Below are 23,978 nucleotides of genomic sequence, written 5' to 3' on the forward strand. Positions count from 1 at the left end.
AGAGCTGATGATGAACATTTTTTTTTTATCCGAAGTCATCACGTACAGGTGTGAATCCAGGAATTCCGTATAGGGAGTGCAAAGCGAGCGGAGAGAGCGAGGGGCGGAGGGTAGGGTAGGGATATGTATATATATATATATATATATATATATATATATATATATATATATATATAACATTGGTCATTATGTGATGTCAAGCATACTTCTGGTATACTTTCTATGATTTTATATCTCTTTATAATTCTGCAAGTATTTAACAACAACAACAACAAAAAAATCAAGGGGGGGGGGCAGTGCGCCCCCATGGATCTGCCACTGATTTAAGTGCATAACACTACTTGGTTAACCATGAGTGTTTGCATGCGTGAATTTCAAGACTTGTGCGCAGTTAATTTTTGGTGTTGACTTCACTTTTCCTGAGTGACGCATTCTTGGAAAATGCGGTTTGCTCTGTTCAAGAGACGAGGCATTTCACCTGCGTTTCTTTCTACCTACACGTACATGTGATTTGCGAAAGGGCAACTTTAAATCGAAATTGGAGCTAGCCTTTAAGAACTCAATCTGGTCTTTTCATTCAATAACCTTTTAACCGATAATGAAAAACAATGAATCTTCAACTGTTCACCAATTTCAACCGACTGTATTTGTCGGCGTTCAAGAGAGAGAGAGAGAGAGAGAGAGAGGGAGAGAGAGGGAGAGGGAGGTTTCCCCAATTTCTTCTTCCATACCTTTGTTCCGCCTTCTTGTTGGGGAAAGTCTTAGATTTTGCCATTTACATATTCGAGGAGGAATTAAGATGACATTTTTTTCCTTCGGAATTTTTTTTTGAGCGAATTTGTCTGAGGGAGTATACTTGGTGATGATGTTAATTTGTGCTTGTGTTTCCTGTAAGCCAGCAGGAAAGTTGGGGGGAAAATTGTTGGAAATGAGAAACAAGAATGAGGGTATACTGCATATACTTAAGTCTCTTCCCTTGTTGTTTGTCGCCTGATGAATATCATTCAGCAGAATTTCGTTCTTTTTCGAGTATGAAATGAAAGTATTTAAAGGCGGGATAAGAAGGGTAAAGAAGATAAAATGTGCCCCCCCCCCAAAAAAAAAAAGAAGAAAGAAAATGGTGAAGCATGTTTCCAAAAGTACAACAAATCCACATTTTGATACGCTTTCTGTTTCAGTGTGTATTTTTTTATTAGGAAGGCTTGATTTTCTATTCACGCAATGATCATTCATGGGTGAACTATAATATACGTGTGGACTGAAATATCCAGGTCATTATCGTTAGCAGTTTAGGTTAAACAGAAAGAAAACTGTGCCAGGCTGTTCGATATGTGTAAACATGAAGACATAGGAGTGTCTGCATTTTGCATGATCTGAAATGATGTATTGGTTTTCCAGTAACAGCTACAAAGACTATTTTTTCCTCCTTTCTCATTGCTAAACACTCATTGCTAAACAAAATATGTTTGAGGCTCACGAATATACGCGTACCAAACCACTTGCACACGATTTCAGACGACGTATGAGTATCCTATAGGAGCCGATGAGAGGAAACAGCAGCCCGTTAAAGGCTCCGGGTACCGGTACTCAAGATTCCTCGTTTTGATAGTCCAGTGTCAACGGAGGCATTCGTGGTGTAAACGATCCTTTGAGCATGCCCTGAAGATACGATCTTTGTGGCGACCTTGCAGCTATTGCTGGAGTGACCTGAGCAATCGTGATATTATCGCCCTTGTGTTAAAGTTTGGTGTTATATGTATATAATAACACTTATATAGCGCTTAATACTGACGTTTCTAAGCGCATTAATACAAAAAATAAATTAGATAACATATAGATATGTTAATTTATATAAACATGAGTGCCATCAGTTTTGCATCATTCTATTTTTGCTCTTGGACATTTTTATCTATAGTCTTTGTTTGTAAGTGTTTGTATAATTCTGCGTGTCCTTGTCACTTGGATTGTAGATTGTAACACTGTGTTGTATTTCCTTGTAGGCCTACTTAGCTGCTTATGGTAGGAAGTAACATAGGAATATTAGTTTCACATGCTTTTATGATCCATGAAAAAATAAGGTATGTTACGAAATGTATATCTACATGGGAGGGTGTGTGCGTGTGTCTGTGTAACTTCAAGAAGGTGTGAGAAATTCGCATATTCAGTCACTGAGAGCAACGTCATACTCGTCTCTCTGTTCTAGTTTCTTCATCGAAACTACACCAGAACTTTCGACTCTCGATGGAACCATAAACGGTCAGCCATAAGTACTAAATATCATTCACATTTTTTTTCTGATAATTTGATACGGATAAAATCGATACTTATAACTTCCTCGATGTAGAAGAAGCCATTGTGTGTCATGAGAAGGCCAATGTACGATTATACGAGGTGGAGTTTGGGGGTCCTGAAGTCTCCCCAACCTCGCGCAATGCTTCTCCATAAAGTTCAATATCGCTAATGATGTGACGTAGAAATGATCTCATAAAATGCCATTTCAACATCACCTCCGAGCTAAAGTCAATTCCACGCTCACTGTCATAGTGAAAAAAGGTGTTGCACTCGATAATGTTACTGGCCAATTACAAATTCGGTACACCGTCGAAAGTAGCTCGGCATGATATTCTGCAATTCGGGCTTCAGGCCATAAATATCGCTCCCGCCGGCGCAGCGCCAACTGTACAAGATAACAACGGGCAGCATCCTCGGGGTAATCACAATACGACACGCACTCTTTCTTCTTAAAGCGGGCGAAGAAAGAAAGGGGAAAAAACGGGCACCCACCCCCACACGCGCACAGAACAAAACGGACAAATATACCGCTTATATTCAAATCGTTTACTAGCCGAGGCATCTCACTTCCTTAATTAGCACATCTTGGGACCGTTGCCCCCTAGGCGGCAGTATTGAACCATTATTCTTCTTCCGTTCCAACATGGCGCCTCGTAACCAAAGACACTGACGTATGAAAACATTAACAAAGGGGGAAATATCGGTCTTGAACACGTGCCACTCAAGCATAACTTAGGAGCTGGTAACGGGGACAAGATGAATTTATTAGCACGATTATCAGCGATTGGCACGGATCGGTACATTTTTGAGGTAACAATAAAAAAAAGCTCAAGATATATATTTTTTCTTTGCCCATGATTCTTGATAGCTATGTATATTCAAACGTCCAGAAGCAAGGGCAATGGTGTCCATCTTTACTCCAAACATTTGGTCTAGAAAGGGGCCAGCGATAGGGGTAAGGGCCCTGCATGGTCAGTGAGTCAGATCTACGCAATAAAGGGGATGACCATTCTTTTGCAGTGAGGTTATTTAGTGGCAACTGAAATCATTGCAACTTACAACAACTGAAAACATCTTTTGATATACGAAACGGCCCCCAGAAAGTGCTTCTGGACCAGGCATTTTTTTTACAACTGCAAATGTTGTCGGAAACGTTGTATTTACATAATATCTTTGCCTGTATATACACTACACACACACACACACACACACACACATATATATATATATATATATATATATATATATATATATATGTGTGTGTGTGTGTGTGTGTGTGTGTGTGTGTGTGTGTGTGTGTGTGTATATATACTATGTTTATATATATCATACGTGTTTGTGCGTATGTTACTTTATTTATCATTATTAAGACTGGCCCTGAAAGGAGACTAGTCAGACGATGTCCTCATGCCGTCGTCCCTTCAGTAGCAGTGTACAATGTACATGCATGTTTATTAATATCCTGACCAAATAAACTCGGAGATAATTTTGCTCAAGTAATCGGGACAGATATTACCTCTCTTGCCCATCTTGATATTGGCTATGAGCAGCAAGAGATAGTTCCTTGACCCCTCAGAGGAGGTGCTTAAAGGTATAATCGCGTTTTCTTCCACACACACATACACACACGCGCGCGCGCGAAGTACGTGTGCACAACACTAAGAAATCGTTGAATATGGAACCCATTTTGAAAACTTTGCTTTATTTGCATCTGAACGACTGAGCTATCAAAGGAAAGTTTCAAGAAGTAGTCAGTGTTTGGCCTTGTTATTATTGTTTCCCATGGAGTTAGTATAGATTTAGATTGTATTAGCGATGGCAGATCTTCGGCAAACCTGAAAGAACAATTAGGAATGCCTTATGAATGGCAGTTCTGCCTTGAAGAACGCAATCTAATGGGTCATTAAAAGAGTTCCAGTCAACTTCATTGAAGTGAAAGAATATAAGTCTTTCGAGCTACCATTATGATGTGACCATGGACGCTAGGGCGATGTATTTTACCAATATAAAACCTTTAACAGGTATCATGTTCGTTGATTATGCTATTGGGGGGAAAAGGTATAAAAGTTTTGCCACATTCGGAATGTCATGCGTGGGTGTGCGATCTATGCAGCAGTCATGTCTTCATTGGAAGGTACCTCCGTATAAATTATCTCCTTTGGGAATTTCTTTTAGTCTGTACATCTCTCTCGCTCTCTCCCTCTACCATTGTCATAGACAAAAGAAGCCGAAAAGTTGCGCTGCTTTGAAAAGTTAGGCAAGAATTGGCATTTAATGATTATTTCTCAGGAGGGAAGCGCGTCGTGAGGTGACTAATGACCTTTCTAGAAGTGGTCCACAAATGCTGAAGGGCATATCGCTCGCGCACATACACATTTACGCCCCTCTACCCCACCCCACACCCCTTACATACATAATCTCTGTACATTATGCCTCGTGCTGACGTCACAAAAGGGGTGGGTCCCGAATTTGGTTCCTTTCATAGCCTGTCCTAAATACAGTGTACTAGTTCGTTTGATGTATCCACGCTGTTCCCAACAGAAATGGGTCGTGCGTGAACAGTCAAATAATCTCGGCTTTCAGCCTACAAAATGCTCAGTGATCTATTTCCACGTCCTCAGCGATTACAAGATAATTGCAAATGTAGGTGGCAAACCTAGATTAAAGAACCTTTTTAGTAGTCTAAAAATTTTCTCTTTCATCTGCAGAACCCATCGATTGACTTTTTCTTTTATTTTGTGGTTGTTGTTGTTCCAGAAATAGAGAGTTATGACTCTTCTTTTTTTTTTCAGGGAAACACTACATGAGTTAAATTCTAAGAGGGTATGCCTTTATTCGGACAGGTCATTGTTTGCTTTAGAAACACATTTGGTCATCATAATACTACGTGCTTAAAGAAGACCTCCTGATGATTTTCAGACTTTAACATTTGAATGACTATAGATTAGTTATACCGAGTACAGAGTTTCAGAATTTATAGTGATTGGGTTGAGGAATAAGAATGTTTTCAAAATTTACAACAAATTGCAATGAACAAGGATGATGACATGGCAGCCTCACCATAAGAATGCATGTGTTGGGGCTCAAGGAAGCAGAACAAAAGAAGATGGCATGCATAAGATTATAATTATTCTACACAGGTGAACTTGTTAAGCATGTGGTATTGTAATGGAATTACACTGCTTCATTTCTGAAATATGTGAGGCTCCTATGTCATCAACACTGTTCAGTGCAATTCATTTAAGATTTTTCAGCGTATTGTTTCTCTGGTCAAGGACCACAATAAATTCAACAAATGTATACATGGAGCTGTCGATTTATGTACTACATGATGTGAAATTATGGAAATCGTCTGAAATGTACCTTTAACAATTTGTATTCTGTGCCAGGTTCAGAAGGCATTATTTCTACACTTTATCTTCAAGCGCATGGGGTCATGGCTTGATAAGATTGAACTGAACATAAGATTAATGTAAACTGCAGAAGAAAAGATTTATAAAATATGCTTCACCACAATCTCTGACAGTAGTTGCCGTGTCATGTAATAATGAAAAATGTGATTTCTTCCAAGATAGGACAATGAGGAGACAGAAAGAGAGAGTAGAAGGTAACTATATACAGTATCATGACCTTCAACGGCAAGACACGAATTTCTGCGATATATAATTTATATTACATCTTCAACCAGAATATATCTGATGAACACCCACCCTTCGTGTATGATATCAAAACATGATAAAACTGGGGCTCTTTGCCCTATAATACAGGTGCACGCAATGATAACTCGCTAGTGTCATGTGAAATGGTTTAAAATGTTTTTATCCTGCGGTTTAAAGCTGATATGACCTAACATTAGGCTAAAAGTATGGGCTGCGTTCAAGGGGTGAAGCGTGCCGCATAGTCAGTTAACATCTACAGTAGATTTCTAACACACGAGTTATCCATTTGGGGTGAAGCGTGCCGCATACTTACTTAACATCTGTTGTAGATTACTAATACACTGGATGCTGGATATTTAGTGATCAGGTCCATCAATGCATATTACTATAGATAGCAACAGTTAGTGCTTCTGTTGTTTCCACGGTAGATTTTTTAACCAAGTCAACTATTGAAATGCATTGTACAGTAAAAAAAAAAAAGATATCTTTCGTTGCAAATATTCATCTCTAAATAGCAACTCAGGCGTAATCATGATCCTATATTCTCCCCTTAGCAATTATTCAATATCTTCATGGACAACAAATGCTCTAGCTGACCCGAGGATTTTTAGCCTTCCACTATGAAATTATCCTGATTGAGCGAGCGTAAGGGTTGAGATGTGAACTTAAGTGTGTAAAACGGAATTCATCAGACAATAGAAGTCTTTTTTAACTCTTCCATTACCACAGGAGAGACGTTTGCTTAAACCTGTCAATGGTATTTTGAGAAGTTAACCCTTAGTGGGTTAATAAACCAAGTGTCAGCTAAATGCGCAGTGAGGTGTAAGGCTCAGTGTGACCGGAAGCTTGTCGGCGCTCTCGCTTTGCAAATTTCTGCAAGGGTGAGGGAAGCGGTTATCCCTGACACCAGGAACGCCCTTTGGAGTTAGATGAAGCGTGTGATAGTGCCCCCGACCGCAGTAAGGCATCTTTTTTAAGATCACTGCTATATTCGTTATCAATTTCAGTCATCATTGATTTGAGGTCCATTTTCGTGCTTCTCGTCTCCTAGATTCTCAAAGGATCTTTATCTTGTTAAAGCTTTAGCGACGACCCGTCCAGCGTTGCAATGTGTAAGCTCTTCACGACATGTGTATGTGTGTGTGTGTGTGTGTGTGTGTGTGTGTGTGTGTGTGTGTGTGAGTGTGTGTGTGATGAGAGTTTATTTGAGCGAATGGTTTTTGCATTGTGCCTGTAGGTATGGACATAAGCTTGATGGGCTCTAATACACTAGTTTGAGTAGTTATTTCGATTGCATAATACCAACGGTATTGCGTCACTTCTCCTCTTTCCTCTTCTTCTATTTCCTCCACCCTCCTCTTTTTTTTTCTGCTTTATCTTCTACCTCTTCTTCTTCTATTTCTTTTCCTCATCCATTACCCAGTTAGAGTGTTTATCTCACAGTTTAAAAGTAGATTATTGCGCCTCAAGTTTGATTAGTGTGACCGATTTTTTTTTTTTTATCATCGTGGGCACGCAGTCCCAGATTCAAAAGGATTCGTCAAACTCTGATCGTAGAAACACACAGAATAATTATCGTGTCTAAGGTAAGAAACACTTAGTATAAAGACGAATGTCCGCGGGATCGCTATGCTTTCTAAAACAAGCAAAACACCTTTTGTAACAACCACATGTGAACATAAGACAATGTTATTGAGGCAACGGACTAATTGCGATCGGGGAACACATAACAGTAAACCTATTATTCAATTTGTAAACCCGTCGGAAAAAAACGATAACATTAAAAAAGTTCCCGTATCTTCACCGGCACAACTTTCCTTGGGCTAGCCAAACCCCATCGTATCAATCACCGCCGCCATTACCAGTTTCCATAGCAACCGCATCACTCCGACGCAGATAACATCGCTCCCGATCCCGACGTCGTTATCACTGTTCTCATTGGGCACTTATGTAATAAAGCGTCCATTACTGTGATTTGCTCGCTGGCAAGCCTTCGTCAGTAACACGTCTCTCTCTCCCCCTCTGTCTCTCTCTCTCTCTCTCTCCGCCCACATACCTTAAATGTTACCACAAGCTCTTTGTAATACTACACCATGATTATTAAAACAAGATTATGATAACCGTCGGTATTCATACTGTCATGAGGTCTTTGCGTTGTACAGACACTGGCATGTCGGAAAACGACAACAAGGAAAAGTAAAGCCACGAAGTGCCTGGTATTCTTTTAAATTCACTTTGTATGTATGTATGTATGTATGTATGTACGTATGTATGTATGTACGTACGTAGGCCCTATGGATGTCGGTATGTGTATGTACGTCTGTATTATCTATTTATCTTTCCGTCTATTTGTTTATGAATTGACTAATTAATTACTCATTCATTCATTCATTCATTCATTCATTCATTTGTTTTCTTTTATTTCTTTCCTATTACTGTATTTGCTCGTTCTGTTGATGAGTGAATGTTTCATCCATCCACTCATTCATTCATTTATAGATTAATCGATTGTTCATCTGCACATCTAAATGTCTTTTCCATTTTTGGCCTTTCCTCTCTCAATGCACCGCAACATAGACAATACAATGTGTCTTCTGCATGTATACTTGCTGTCATTCCACTGATTGTAAAATGATCATGGATATAGTGCTTGAGAGGTCCTTTTATGTCCATTAAAACTAATATAGTGTATCTGGAATCAAGGGCTAATCAGGGTGTACTTTCATCGGTATTGCAATCTCATTGTAAGCAATGGACGTGAAAGTCAAATTTATAATCAATTGGTTAGACGGATATCAGATTTTTTTTTGACGTGCTTTTCATATGTTTGTTCCATGGGTTCACGTTGACAGAACGAAACATGTACATTTGGTTTCAGCTGTATACGACATGTCTGTCAGTGTGCCAAGTGTTATCATGAGACAATGAAATCACACAGGGATTCATTCTGCATGTCGACCCGATGACCAGCTATTAGGCTTTTTGCTGACTGCATAGCTAAACCAAATCCTAACGACAGAAAGAGGGATTTTTTTTCCGATTTGATATAGACAGAAACGAATTTTGACAACAATTGCTTTCCTCCGCATGTTTTACGAAAATTTTCATTGCCGCGACGCAGAGAAAGAAAGATTCAATATATAATTTATGATTTATAATCTTTATGTGATATTTTTTACAATTTCATGGCGCTCTTTAATCCTTCTTCCCTCCCACCTCCCTGGAGAACTGTTTTGAACACCTCAAGTCAAGGTTAATGTCAGAAAAGCAAAACGCAAATTCTTTGCCTGTAGAAACTGTCACAAACACTTTCTGCCACAACCACCTTGCCCAGTTATCCAGTGCCCCTGTCAAAAGGACGTCCCATTTAAAGGGAACATTGCACCCCTCGCACCCCCCCCCCCACCATCCCCCTAGGCGCCTATACCCCAACACACCCCTTCCGATCCCCAACTCCATATCTTGTCATGATGCCCGACTGGTTTATTTGGCGGTCATGGTGCATCTCCGAAGGCGCTAATGTGGTGTCAGCAGAATACACTCTCACATTTTGTCTTGGTTCACCCTCCGGTGCGAAGACATTCCATTTACACCCTCCGCTACCATTAATAATGTAGGAACAACACCAAGACAGCTGAGCATCGGCGGGCACCATCGTTGCCCCCCCCCCCCCCCCCCCTAACGAGAGGATGCAATTACCCCTTTGAGATATTCAAGTTCACCACGGGCTTTTCATTACAACGATATATTTTGTCTGGCAATATTTCACCTAAATAATTTCATTTATTGAAGCTATTCACACATACAATGCCATATATGATAGCATGGTTACATCTAGCACTGAATGCAATGTGGTATAATGTGTCATGCCAGTAAAACAAAGCGTATTCTGGAAGTGATTTAGAAGGAAGAAAGAACGTTAAATAATGTACTTTTGATATAATATTCAGCTACATTGTATGCATCATTATATATATATATATATATATATATATATATATATACAAGGCTATTAACATCTTCAAATATGAACTTTTGGTGGCCTAAAATAAGCAGAAACATAACAATCCACTTTGTATCTTTAAATGCCGGGTAGGACCACCAAGAGATAGCCAATTAGGAAATTTGGTGGCCAGACATCAACATTTAGTGGTCCCTGGCCATCGTGCACCGATGTGTTTATTAGGTGGAGTAAAATTTGAGCTGAAGTCAGTTTGCTCCTTTGTGTTGAGTGATTCTCAATAGTGAGCAAACACACCGAAATCCAGCGTTTCAAAGATGTCCATACATAAATCTCGGTCTTGTCGTCATACAAACAATGATATTAAAGCTGCATTACAACTGAAGGAAACTGAGAAAGAAGATGAAATATATGTTTACCGCCTTTTTGTTTTCCAAGCAACCCTTCTCTTAACTTGTTGAGTCTGTTTGTTCAATATATTCATTTGTTGACTCAGTGATTATTGTGGCATATACTTCATGCACAAAGTATATACTTATTGGTATACTGCGAAATCATTTATTCGATTACCACAGTTCTGTTTTCCAAGGAGCCAGAAGAAAAATGGCAACAATGACTGTTGCTATTTTTTATGAAGTATGGTGGCTGCTTGATAGGTCTATAGATGTTATGAAGAAAGATTGCCCGAGGCATCGATGCTTGGTGACTATTATAGAACTGAAGTGAAACAGAAGTCCAGGGGGGCATTTCATGAAGCGTTTTGTCAGATATTTCGTCTGACAAAATGTTAAAAGCTACTGAAATCCTTGCATCTGATTGGTTGAGAGCATTTTTGTCCGACAAGTTGTCGGACGAAAATGCTTCATGAAATGCCCCCCAGGAAAGTCTGGTTTATGAATGGAACCAATTTTGATACATAAGAGGGAAAAAAGGATGCAATTTCTTCGGACCGGGAGAAAAATAAAAGGCAAGTCCATTGTTTTAGATTTACCGCCGCATTACCTCCATGACCCGGCCAAAGGTAGTACGCAAAGTGCAATCATAGTCATGTTATACATCTCTTCGGGTTTGATGAGTATAGAGAACAAAGCAACAACAACACACAATTGAAGATGTGTGTTAGATGTGGACGTCGTCTTCAATGAATGCTCTAATCGCTGCATTCTCAAATGCACGCCATCATCTTTGTAGGCCATTTATATTTTGGTTATTTCTGTTCAGACTTCCTATACCCTATTCGTCATTTATTGTTTTTCCCTTAGTGTCGCAGCTGATATCCATGTACCTTAAATTTCTCGTGCGCATTTCCCCCGATCTACTTCATATATAAAGACGATTGCTATGTTTGTTTCCTGTCTTTCGTTTCTGTAAGCACGTTTGTCTACCATTTCACCTTCTTCTTTTACAATCCAAGGTTAGATTTTCCTTTCGATTACCGACTTTTGTATTGCGTCCTTGAGGTGGAGAAAGTGAGTTGTTCATAAGAGCGACAGTAGTGGTCCGATCAGTCTGCTAATCCGCGGTCACCAAAATGTTCGCAGACACTTTTCTCTCCAAACATAGCTACGATCCGACCTTGTCAGTGTAGAATGGATTGCTATGTGTCTTGCGAAGGGTTGATTCTTCGTTTCTGGCTAATTCCGAAGGTATAAAGAGAACCCTGCGAGGGAAAACAATAAAAACGATGACATTCCAAAAAGCAGCAGCAGCAGCAACACCAGCAAAAACAACAACAACAAGCATTTCCAGTCCCAAGTAGCAGGCATACCCTGCGTTTCGCAGTGAAATTCCAGAGCGTGTTCACTCCGTCAGCGTGCCCGGATGATCAAAATTTTCTCCCAGGATCCACATGAGCACAAGTCATATAAATTGGCAGAGTCTTTTTCTTTTTTGGCAACAAACTCGCCATCTCCTGAATCAAACTCGGAAAGGTAAGCAACGATGTTATTCCACTTTCAAACTTTCCTTTATACATGTGCGATAGAGTAGAATGGGGGTTCCTCGCAATGACTTTTTGGGTGATAATGCGAGAGTCTGCCTCCGGATTATATATATATATATGTATATATATATATATATATATATATATATATATATATATATATATATATATATAATATATATAAACATAATATATCAAAGCATATCAGGGAGATGAGAGAAATTTTGGGGGGCCGGGGTATAGGGGAGGGTCCGAGTGTCTGTCCAAATTTTATGACTCGTCATATATGTTCTGACTGGGAAATCGTGTTTTTATGTGATTTAGAGCAAAAGGGAAAGCAAAAAGTCATTCTTATAGGTCGTGATTTAAGGGAAAATGTTTGAAGTTTAGACGAGAATCAATTGTTCATGACCCACTTCAACCAAACTTCTTCAAAATACTGACGTGTGAGAAATGTAATTGATATAATTTGATTCGTCTTCACACTTTCTCCCGTACGGGGAATTCGAGTCCTACCCCCCCCCCCCCTCCCCTACACACACACAAACATAATACAATTGCTAGGACTGATGGGGGAAAGGAGTTTAAGTATATCTTCATTGGTTACATCACTGAAAACAAAAATTAACCCTTTCATCATCCCCAAACTGCAATTTGATCACATTTGGTAAAAGCAATTCGTAGGAAAGGGGAATACATGTACAGTTGGTTAAAGCAAGGAGGTATATCGATTCGCTGTTCTCTGTGGAATAAGTTATACCCCTATTCCACAGAGATTTTCAATCTCTCATTGGTCACTCATCGGAAGCAAAGTTTAGCGATTCCGGTCACTCACCGAAGAGAATCGGATCACAGTCCGATGAATACCACTTGTGTTGGTCGACTATAAGCACCTGATATGGTCAATGTCAGACATGTAGGGCGATGATCCAATGAGGCAAGATTGTCCGATGAAGGGACACCAAGAGAACGTCGGACTGACTTGAAGCTCAGGTGAACGTAAAGCCCCCTCCCCCACCCCTTTTCAGGATTTCCGTTGTAGATTCCTTCACATTTTACGTCTTTGTTTTTCTTGTTTATTCAATCGATTGATTCCTTGACTCGGGTACAATGAAGCAACATATTTGTCTTCGTTATTATGCATCCATGTTCTTTTGTTGTTATCTTTTTAATGAAAGTGTATCGTTTAAACTTGTCTGCTTGTTTTCTGAAAGAATTTGTATTCTTCGTGGTTGTAAGTATATATCGATGTGAATCAAGAAGCCAAAATATGCTGACCAAATCTACCACAACAATAAAAAAACATTTCGAGGGGAATTTCTGTCACAGAGAAACAACGGTACCAGAAGAACGAGTGAGGGGAATGAACACTGATATCGCTTGCTGAAAAAAATTAAGTGTTTATAAACACTCCATCATTTAGCTTCATCGCACTGAATTTTCCTCACCACATCTCTCCTTCTTTCTTTAATTCACCATGTCTGTTGATCCGTGATCGCCTGAAAGATTGTTTGCTGATATTTTTTTTTCCTTTTAATGCGCGACCACCTTCCGTTCTTTCACCCAATCACGCGCCGAAGGAAGGTGCTGACGAAATACACGCAGGATTTTGGCGCAGGTAAAGATTTTCGCCCCAGCAGCAGCGAGGCAGACACTCCTTTCATAAAGTCACGCCCGGAAAAAAAAAAAAAAAAAAAAAAAAAAAAAAAAACCACGAAGAAGGTTGATATAAGGCCCCTTTCGCGTCATTATTGTCAAGAAATGAAGAACACGACACCTTTTAAAACAAGGATAAAACATTAGGCTTCATTTCGCCTTCCCGTTCACTTTTTTGCCTCCTTGCGTTGTTCACCGCTTGGCTAACTATATAGCACAGTGACCGAAAGTAATATGCAGCAGACAGACGGCCAGCCCGGAAGTTGGCGCTACGTCGTTGGTGACGATTGTATCGTCGCCTGCTTTCCAGTCTTGCGATTAAGATTTTATTGTGAGCAAATTGTGCAGATGGACGCGAGAATCAAATTTTCATGAGATCTCTTGTACTGTCGACGGCATAATTATTGGTTTGTGAACCATCTCTCGCGTGTTCTGTGATTCGACTTCTCTCGTAGCTGCCCAATTTTCTCGGTTACGTAGTCACTGAGGTCACCATATATTTTTGTAGTCGTATTCTGACAAGCAGTGGAACGTAAGCATTAAGAAGTTAACAAATTGATGGTAATCCACGCTTCAAGATATCTATTCATTTTTTCCTTTGTCATTCTTTTGGGTCTATTTCATCTGACATGTTCTCCACCTGCAGTCATTAACTTTCAAGATACCATTCACTGCACATATACAAAAGTAATAATAAATGTATGCAGATAGATACACATGTATGTATGTATATATCTATATATATATATATTTAGCGAATAGGAGAATTTTCAAAGTTATGATTTTTTTTTTTGATAGTTTAATCCATGTGCTGCCCTCTATTATGGAACCCTATAAACAATGAGTGATGGGTATCACACAAGCAGAGCGATACGAAGAAAATCAGTTATGTATTGTACAAATTCTCCTAATTTTCTGTACCTGATACTCAAATAATATGCTAAAGCAAATAATACGTCATCCTCCTGGAGGAACTGCGTCAAGGCTTTTGTTTTGTTTTGTTTTGTTTTGCTTTGTCTTGTCTTGTCTTGTCTTGTCTTGTTTTGTCTTGTTTTGTTTTGTTTTGTTTTGTTTTCGATGCCCTAGAGAAAAGAAGTTTTGTAAAATTTCTTGTATAGTTTTTTTTTTGAATTGTTCTACTAAAGTGACATGAGGCGTTGTCATGCTGCTGTTACGTGCAGGGGGAGGCCTCTGCAGGGATTGCTGCACTGTCCTCAAACTTTCCTCCGAATTTTCCACTAATCTGGATTTCTTCAATGGATTCAAAATATGGGTGAGCAAGCATTCTTTTAATGACATAACCTTGTAAAGAGAGACGGGCAGATATATATATATATATATATATATATATATATATATATATATAGAGAGAGAGAGAGAGAGAGAGAGAGAGAGAGAGAGAACTGGAAGAAGTTGAATGCAGCAACCGGTTTAAGGCTGAACGCCCGATCATTATTTTAGAACATTTTTGTTTCGTTTGATTGGTTTGAATACTATGAATGGCATTAGAAAACAATACAGGAGACAGACAATATAAGGAGATCTCGACTTGGATGGGGCCCTCATGTATTACTTATACATTATCAGAATAACATGTAAACCGTACAGTACATTCGAAAGGTTCTACAAGGTTCTACAAGGTTCTACAAGGTTCCAAAATTATTTTATACTCTTCTCAGTTTACTTTGTTTTGCTTATGAAGCCTTATTCTCTGTTACCAAGGAATGTGGAAAATGAAATGAAATTTTAATTGAATTGAATGGGAAAGGCGGCAAAGTGTGCAATGGTAATTTCGTGTTGTTGTTGGGTTTTTTTTATCTGTGCAGGTAAAATGGAAAGAGTGCGGTAACGCGCGAAGCAGTTCCGCACTTTGCGCCATTGCTTTTTTTTTTTTTTTTTTTTTGCCGTCGAGATTTACTGTCTTAATATACCAGGATATACTTTAATAGAACACGAAAAACTGATAGAATATTAGCTGACCCAAGAATAAGATGAAAGGAAAGCTGACAAAGCTGTAAACTGGTATTTTGCCAATTTGTGTCAACCTTTTCTTGACCCACCTATCGTTCAGGCAGAAGAAGCATTTCTTAAAACGTGACTACATACCACTGTCGTCAAAGAAAGCGTGTTCATTGAATGATAATGATTAGAAATAATTCTAAAGCCACCACTGCGAGCAAACTGAAAACAGATTATGCGAAACAAACGTTGTAATCCTTTTCTTGACACAGGATGATTTGAACACATTGTGTTCCTTGTTTTTTTTTTTGGGGGGGGGGTTTTGGGGGGAGGTAACTTTTTCATCATGTATAGCATATCGATATATAAATGTAGTATATATATATATATATATATATATATATATATATAATGTATATATGTATGTATTATGTATTTTTTTTTCCAAAATATACATGTGTGTGTGTGTGTGTGTGTGTGTGTGTGTGTTTGCCCGTTGCCATTCGTTGCGTATGACGGGCAGTCTCGGAAGAGAGGTTGCTAAGTAATATTTCCCTCTGGCATGTAATGGGCTGATGGGTGATGTTTCTTCCTTGGCGTCTGAAGATGGCGCGTAGGATGTGCGTTCTCAGATGGCGTTGGGTCGTCCGACAAACTTTTTTCGCTGACTGAAATGCAGTAAAAACATCGGTGTAGTGTTCTCTCCCAGTCTGTAAGCGATACATCTTCTATTACTGCGAGGAGGACGGGATGTGGGGAGGGAATGGGGGAGGAGGGGAGGAGTCGTGGAGGGGTGAACAGTTCACCCTGCGTCTGAAAGAGGTCATTCACAAAGGTGCATTTGCATCGCCCCTCCCATTTCTATTTGAGATGGATCACTGCCGGCTAGAATTGTGATGATTTTGTTTCAAGTATATTAGTTTGATCAATGTGGTCGCGTATAAAAACCTGCATCTCTCCCTCTCCCTCCTTCCCCTTTATCTCTCCATCTCTTTCCATCTCTCTCTCTCTTCGTTCTCTCTTTTCCTTAATCTCCTTCATCGCCCTCTCTCTCTCTCTCTCTCTCTCTCACCGCTCTTTGACTTCTTCTTCCTCTCTTTCAACTTTTTATCCCTCTCCTACTCCCTCTCTCTCTCATCGTTTTCCTCCGCTGTCTCTCTGCGAATATGAAAATTTCCTGTCCCTTCTCCTCACTCATTTCTTTCTGAATCTTTCTCAGCAAAGCTCATGTTTCCTCATTGGTTGAAATTCTCGATTTCAATAGATTTTTGTCAATTTTTTTGGTGGCACGAAGAAGAAATGAATCGGCGTGCATGACTTTGAAGGTTTCGATTAAAGGATTGGATGTCAATCGAACCGGCATCTTGAACATAGGTACCTCCGGGTCCCTGTGCGTCGAGTGGCAATCTACACACAAATTGCTTTTCACGCCTCCCCCTTAAGCGGGAGACCTGTCGGTTTACATTTAGAACGAAATGGGGGATTTGAAAGTGGTATCGAGTTATGTCATTGGTTATTCCTCGCGGAGTTGAGACAGTGCCGAGTAGGAGCGCAGCAGCATGCCCCCGGCTTCCTTACGATGCGGTTTAACATATGTTTGGTGATCGGATGGCGTACAGGCTGCATGCGCAATTCAAAGAGCGTGATCGTGTGCCGAGAGGCGGACGTAAGCTGTTGCACGCTCCATGACGAAATTGAGTTAGGCCCCTGCTTTTTTTGTCAGTAATTTGTCATGAGAGGCTACTCATTTTCGGATTCAATTCGTGGAGTGATGGCAAATTAAGAACAAAATCCTCCGAAGCGCATCCGCAAATGCAATGTCTCCTCTTATTTGCATGATATGGGTCAATCTGTTCTTAAAGCGCACTAAAGGTGTACTGCGTCATTACTTCAAATTGTTTTAAAGGACATACTTACAAAACACTGGTGACAATTTGCACTTTCCAAAGAAATGAGTTACGATCCTTGGGACATGTCTGCATAGCCATCTATGTCCCTTTGCACCCACTGTACAAGAAGGTCGCATATATAGCTCATTGATATAGTCTATTTCCAATATGACGTCATTATGTTGGCTTATGTAAAATGATTGCGTTGTTGTGGGGGTAGGCCCAAGACTGCCCTGGTTTCCTTTTAAAGTGAGTCGATTTAGTACGACTAAGCTTGTAAACTCAAACCCTACTTTCCAATCTTTAATCAGACCAGAAAAGATAACTGTTCGTCTATTAAAAATGAGGCTACTCTTCCAATCATCCATCTTTTATCATTGTAACTCATGTGCAGCTTACAAGATTGCCCTCCTATGCTGTGGCCAGATGAAACTAATCCTGGACATTCTAGCGAATACAAGACAGCAAAAGTAGCGGAAACACTTCACAGATATAATTGAAATGAACTTTTCATGATTGGTTCTAATTTCAATTCAATTTCAATTCAATTCAATTCAATTCAATTCATTTATTTTCATTCTTCTTCTTTTTTTCTTTTTCAACAAAAACATAACACAAGATAGATCAAGTTTTACATCATAAACAAAGAACAGTTGTCTTAATTAATAAATGGTATCAATAAACATAGGAGCGCATACTGGCAAAAAAAAAAAGATAATACAAAGTAATGCTTCGGTTGATTGGTTCTAATTGCAACCCACAGCGTATACATCTCTTTTTCTCTTGTTTGCTGGTCTACCCTGAGAGATGTTGGAATTAATCTTATACCTCCAACTTGTCGCGGACGACCTAGGATGTTGGTGACAGTTGTTCGGAGTCCAGATGTCTTCTAGCCGCTCATCATCAATATCGACGAAAAATCCTCGGTCTTCCATCACCATGCACGTCTATCACTGGAATGCTCGGTCTGTCTAGTCCGGCATAAGTCGCTCTAGATATTATGTGACTATGTTTCAAACAAAGATGTTGATCGTTTTTCTGTACACTGAAACATGGCTTGCAGAAGACGACAATGCTGTCATTTTGGAGCTAAACAGTTACCTCCTCCAAGATACAGCTTTATAGATGTTCGGTGAAGAGAGATCACAGTGGAAAGTATCAGAGCTCTTTGTAAATCTGATCTCAATCTCAGATTTGTTGAATTGTAGAGAGAGTGAATCTGAGCCATTTGAATCTTTTGAACTTGCCATAATCTCTGACAGCAGTCGCAATGTGAAATTACCTCCTTATGCACGAAACAAACTCCAGACATCTGTATTTTTGACTGAGTTTGATTGTTTCATCAATGTTATAAATGTTTAGCCTGGTTCGCTGCTACTTTTGGAGGGATTTTAACATTCCCTTTGATCGTTCCTGTAAATAAGTATGATGTTGTTCATTTTATGGCAAACGCTTTCAGCATCCGATCTTTCTAAGCAGTTATCCAGGGGTGCTACTAAAAAGTTTGGTCACACCCCTGACCTTGCTATATCACACGACCCGGTGAAAATATCAGTTATCAGCACTTAACATGCATAGATGTCTGATCGTGCTCTTTTATCTTGTGAAATAGATCTTTCGAATCCAACACTATCTAGAATCAGCACAACCTCGCGTGGTTTTCGAACATAAGATACATTAGAATTCTTTGATGATCTGTTACATCGCCTGAATGTCACACGACCATCAGACGATGTTAGGTTGCTCGTGCATGATCATAACAGCCATGTCAGGTTTTTACTTGATAATACTTGGATTACACCATACCTGACACGGATGAGAGCAGCACGTCATCGTCCAAAATGGTACAGTGACTCCGTTGATGAAACAAGATGTGAGACGACGTTGCGATTGCAAATGGAGAAAATCTAGGAGTCCAGAAGAAAAGAGTTCATTTTCCAATGTCAAGCATGAGATGAATAGAGATTTGGTCACCGCAAAAGGCGACTTAAATACTACAAAAACTTGTTGAACAACACTTCGCCAAAGTTCAATACGCTTTAGATAATTATATCTTCCGTGTATTAATTCTGATTCTCCTGAGCGTTTTGTCTAGTGATTTCTGCAAATTCTTCCCAAAGTGACAAATATTCGCAAAGTGCTTGAGGACTGCTCCAATATCGTACCAAATGCAAATCTTAAGTAAGGTGCTTACCAGCAGGATCCTGTCGTTTTTTCAAACTGTTGTCCCAGGATCGACCGGTCCAAAATCATTTAGGGGTCTCATTCGAAATCCTTTTACTCTTGACACTTGTTGCCAATCTGGCTGGTTAAACGGCACCTCCCTATCTTGTTGCCGGTCCTGACGAGAATTGTGATTAAATCACTAAAATCTGGAGTCTCTCTCTCAGAACTAGGATGTGCGGCTATACAACCCTTGTCATCAAGAGGCTGTCACTTATCCGAAATGGGATGAAAAGCTATCGTCCAGTTTCAAACATTCCATACCTGGAAAAATTAATTGAGATAAAGCGGTGACATCACAGCTTCAAACATTCATGTATATTGAGGGAAAACCGCCTAAGCAGCTTCTCCTCTTCGATCAGTGTGTAAAATTGATCACTTTACCTGAGACTGCACTAATTAAAGTTCAAAAAGATATCTTATGTGCCCTCGATCAACAGCTGACTGTCTATATTATTCTCCTTGACCTTTCGTACGCTGCGTCCGATACTCTCGATTTTGATATTTATGCATGAGCGTTTCCAGAATAGGTTTCGAATCACCGGCCCAGCTTTAAACCGGTTTAATTCATATTCTAGACAAAGAAAATGTCATGTAACCATTACTGGTGTTGACTCAGTTGACAACGAATTGATCCAGTATGGTACCTCTCCGAGCTAGGTAATTGATCCGACCTCATTCGTTATGTATGTACGTCCTGTCGGTGATATCTTGAGAAAGCAAGGAGTAAAGTTCCACCGTTCAGCTGACATTCAAATACATATTCCTTTCAACCTTAAGATTCCAGGAAATAAAAAAAAATGCTCCATTTAAACTGAAAAATAGTATCAGCGAGGTCTGACTGTGGATGCTTGTCCATAAACTTAAGTTTAATCAAGATAAGACTAAACTTTTACTGATATAGCATTTCTCGACCATCATCGTCTCTTGAGTAAACACAATACTACCTACTGACCCCGATTCACCCGTTACCATTTGCCCGGAATCTTAGTGTATAGTTTTTGATACGTTTATGAATATGAATGACGTGTTACATTAATGCAGGTTTATCAATAATTGCTCCGGTAAATTTAGCAGAATTGGACGATGTATCGTTAAAGACACATGTCACACAGGTGTTAAGGCCTTAATTGCATGTCGTCTAGATTACTGCAATGCCCTGTTCAATGGCATCACAGAATTAATAAGATTAAAATAACAAAGCTGCCAGACTAATTAAGGATTGTCTACATCATACGTAAATACGCACCAACTCCCCTTAGTGCTAAACTTCACTGGTTTAGAATCCCCCTGAGAATTCAGTATAGAACTTTAACCTTTATTTCAAATCCATTCCTAAAGAAGCCCCACAGTACATAAATGAACTACTCCATCTTTACCCATGAACCTACTTACCGTTTTCGATAGTTTAAGGAATTTTCTCCAGTCGTTCCAGAGACCCGCAAAAGGGCTAGAGATTTTTCCATTTCGTACATCGCCCCAAACTTTGAAATTCAGCATTCAACATTCAACTTTCAACTTTCAACTTTATTTTCATTTTCATTGAATAAACAGGGAAAATTATATACAATGCATTAACAGAACATATTTGTAACAATTTCAGAGAAAACGTACATGTGATCACGAGTAACAACATAAATCCATTTTCTACCTAATACAAGGATTGGTATGGAAATGGAGGGTCCCAATAAAAAGCAAAGCTTGTAGGGTATGGGACCCTCGGAAAATACATACATAAGATCAAAGAAACAAATGTCAACTGACATGAAATCAACTAAGGAAGGGAAAAAATAGAAAAAAAGGGAAAAAAAGAAAACTATAGCGAATAAACCAATAGAATATTTTATTGTTTCACATACACCAAAAATAAATTATTTTTAGTAATGTTATATCATACAATTTCACAATGCTGTTTTAGTTCATTTGTATTAAGAATATAAAGGGCATTGTACCCTCTGGAAAAGGTGCGCTACAAAAAATTTGTCATAATGTATGTATGTATGTATGTATGTATGAATGCAGGAATGTATGTATGTATGTATGTAAATATGTATGTAAATACATCTTAGACATCGAAATAGGAGATTCAGTAGCTCATCAATGATTGGTCCTCAAAGATAACCGTCCACAAATTTGAATCATTGGTAAACAGGCTGATTCCCATGCATGCAGTATGTAGTATATATAACGCAATTGCTATGACCAGAATAGGTGTAATATCGAATTGCTATCTAAAATTGCCACTTACTTTTCTCGCACACCTCTCATTCATATGCACATGCACGCACATGACAAACACACACACGCGAGCGAGCGCACGCACACACACACGCACATGCACGCCTATGCACACCTGTTTTGGCGCCTTCGAATCCCTCTGCACCCTTTGCCCTGCTTTGCGCGGCCCGTGTCCCTGGAATGTGCATTTGGGGGCTGCGTAGATGTCACTGGTCCAAAACGAATCTGACATTGCCGTAATCGCCACTGATGCATACCCAGCGTCTGAATGACAGACCATTCCAAACTACCTTTTCATGCGCCCCTATTTTTTGCCCCGAGCTCGTTTTTTTTTTTTTTTTTTTTCTTCAGAATGAAATCACCTTTCTTTCCTTCTATCTGCATTGGCCGCGATCTGTCGTCCACTATTCCCCAGCTCCCGTTTCTGCCCGGCAATTCGGAGCGCAGGAAACTCGATTTTCGGCACGCTCTTCACCGTAATGAGTCACGGCTAGGCGGTTAAGCTCGTGACTACAGGTAATGCGTCGGTCAAGAACTCGCTCCCAGACTGTTGCAGTCAGTCGCAAGGAAAAAAAAAAGAGGGGGCGAGAGAGAGAGAGAGAGAAAAAAAAAACCCTTCATGAATAGGGTAATAGTGGTAAAGCTCATGCGCGCACACACACATATGCACATACGTGCGCACACACATCGACAAAATGTATTGAATAGGTAGGAAGTATACAGAATAGATAGATAGAAAAGATAGGCAAAAGATACACGTATTGGCAGACACGCATATTACACACCACGTATTGATTAATACTGACTACGCAGATTTGCCTTAACCCATTGCAGACGAGTCCCCAGTATACTCGGGCAAGTGTTTAAGGGAAATGCTTGTTATAGCAAAATCAGCCCGTCCTCAAAATGCTCCATTCAATTTTCGATCTTAATGCATAAAACCGTGAGAGATAAAGATCCATAAGATTTGAGTGAAAGAATGTCAGGATTGAGAATAGAAGCATCAATGGAAATGATGCGCATATTACAGAGAAAAAGAGTCATGCGGAGGGGGAAAAAATGACATCGGCACGGTATAGAGCACTAATGAGAATGAAAGGGGGTCGTGTATGCCTCGATCAACCCGTCAATTCCGTCTCTTATGAAATCAAGGCCGACATCGTTCATGATAGATGGCAAGGTGAGGGCGCGTTGATTTGAATACCTTCTAATATTGCATCCTCGTGTCATGATCCTTCATTTTTTTTTTACTTCCTCCTTCCTTCCCTCCCATCACAAACTGTCTTAGATATTCTTACATGAATATATTGGCACTACTATCAACAATGAGGAATAATAATTCTTTAAAGCCCTGTTCGTAGAGATTGGCAGTTCGGCAATTTCACTCCTTTGTTATAGGACCATCACTCTTGACAACGCTAAGTAAAACAGCTTAGCGATTTTATCATCCACTTAATAATAATAATAATGTTAGCTGTCATCTTGTCATTTACCAATTAACTCAGGTTGTGAATCCCTAAAACGAGCACATAACACATAGCGCATACACAACACTCATTAAATAGTTGCATAATTATGAATCATGAGAGCTATAAAGTCGTAATCAGCTCATAATGGACTGATAAAGGAGATAGTCAATTTTATAGACATGAACAGATAGACGTTTAACAACTCTCGTGCAATGCCAGAGAGAAAACTTAATGGTCTTTTCTGACGTACCTCCTGCACTGAACATGTTTAGATCAGCCCCCTTTATGCTTCATGGATAGATTGCTATACGCAACGGTGATGAGAATGGATGTGATATTTAGATATCGACCATTTGCCGTATTTCCTGACGAAGCTGACGGTTAGATGTCTAAGATCATTCATGGAACAATTGTGAATTTTTTTTTGGAAGTCGTTACTGAAGATGTAGTCGCCATCAGATGCATGCTCTTATTCAGTCAGTTTTCTTCAAAAACAAACAAACAAAACAAACACCGTATTGAACAGTTCGCGCAAACCTAGAGAGAATGAGAGGGAGGGAGACACTAAGAGATAGAGAAAGAGAGGGAGAAATAAAAATGGAAAAATATAGGAAAATAGAAAGAGGGGGATAAGGAGGGAAAAATAGCCAACCAGCCTTACCCTAAATAGTGCAATGGATAATTGGATAT

This window comes from Diadema antillarum, unplaced genomic scaffold, assembly GCF_040938485.1.
Source record: "Diadema antillarum isolate AM-2024a unplaced genomic scaffold, OU_Dant_1.0 scf00000226, whole genome shotgun sequence".
Classification (NCBI taxonomy): Eukaryota; Metazoa; Echinodermata; class Echinoidea; order Diadematoida; family Diadematidae; genus Diadema; species Diadema antillarum.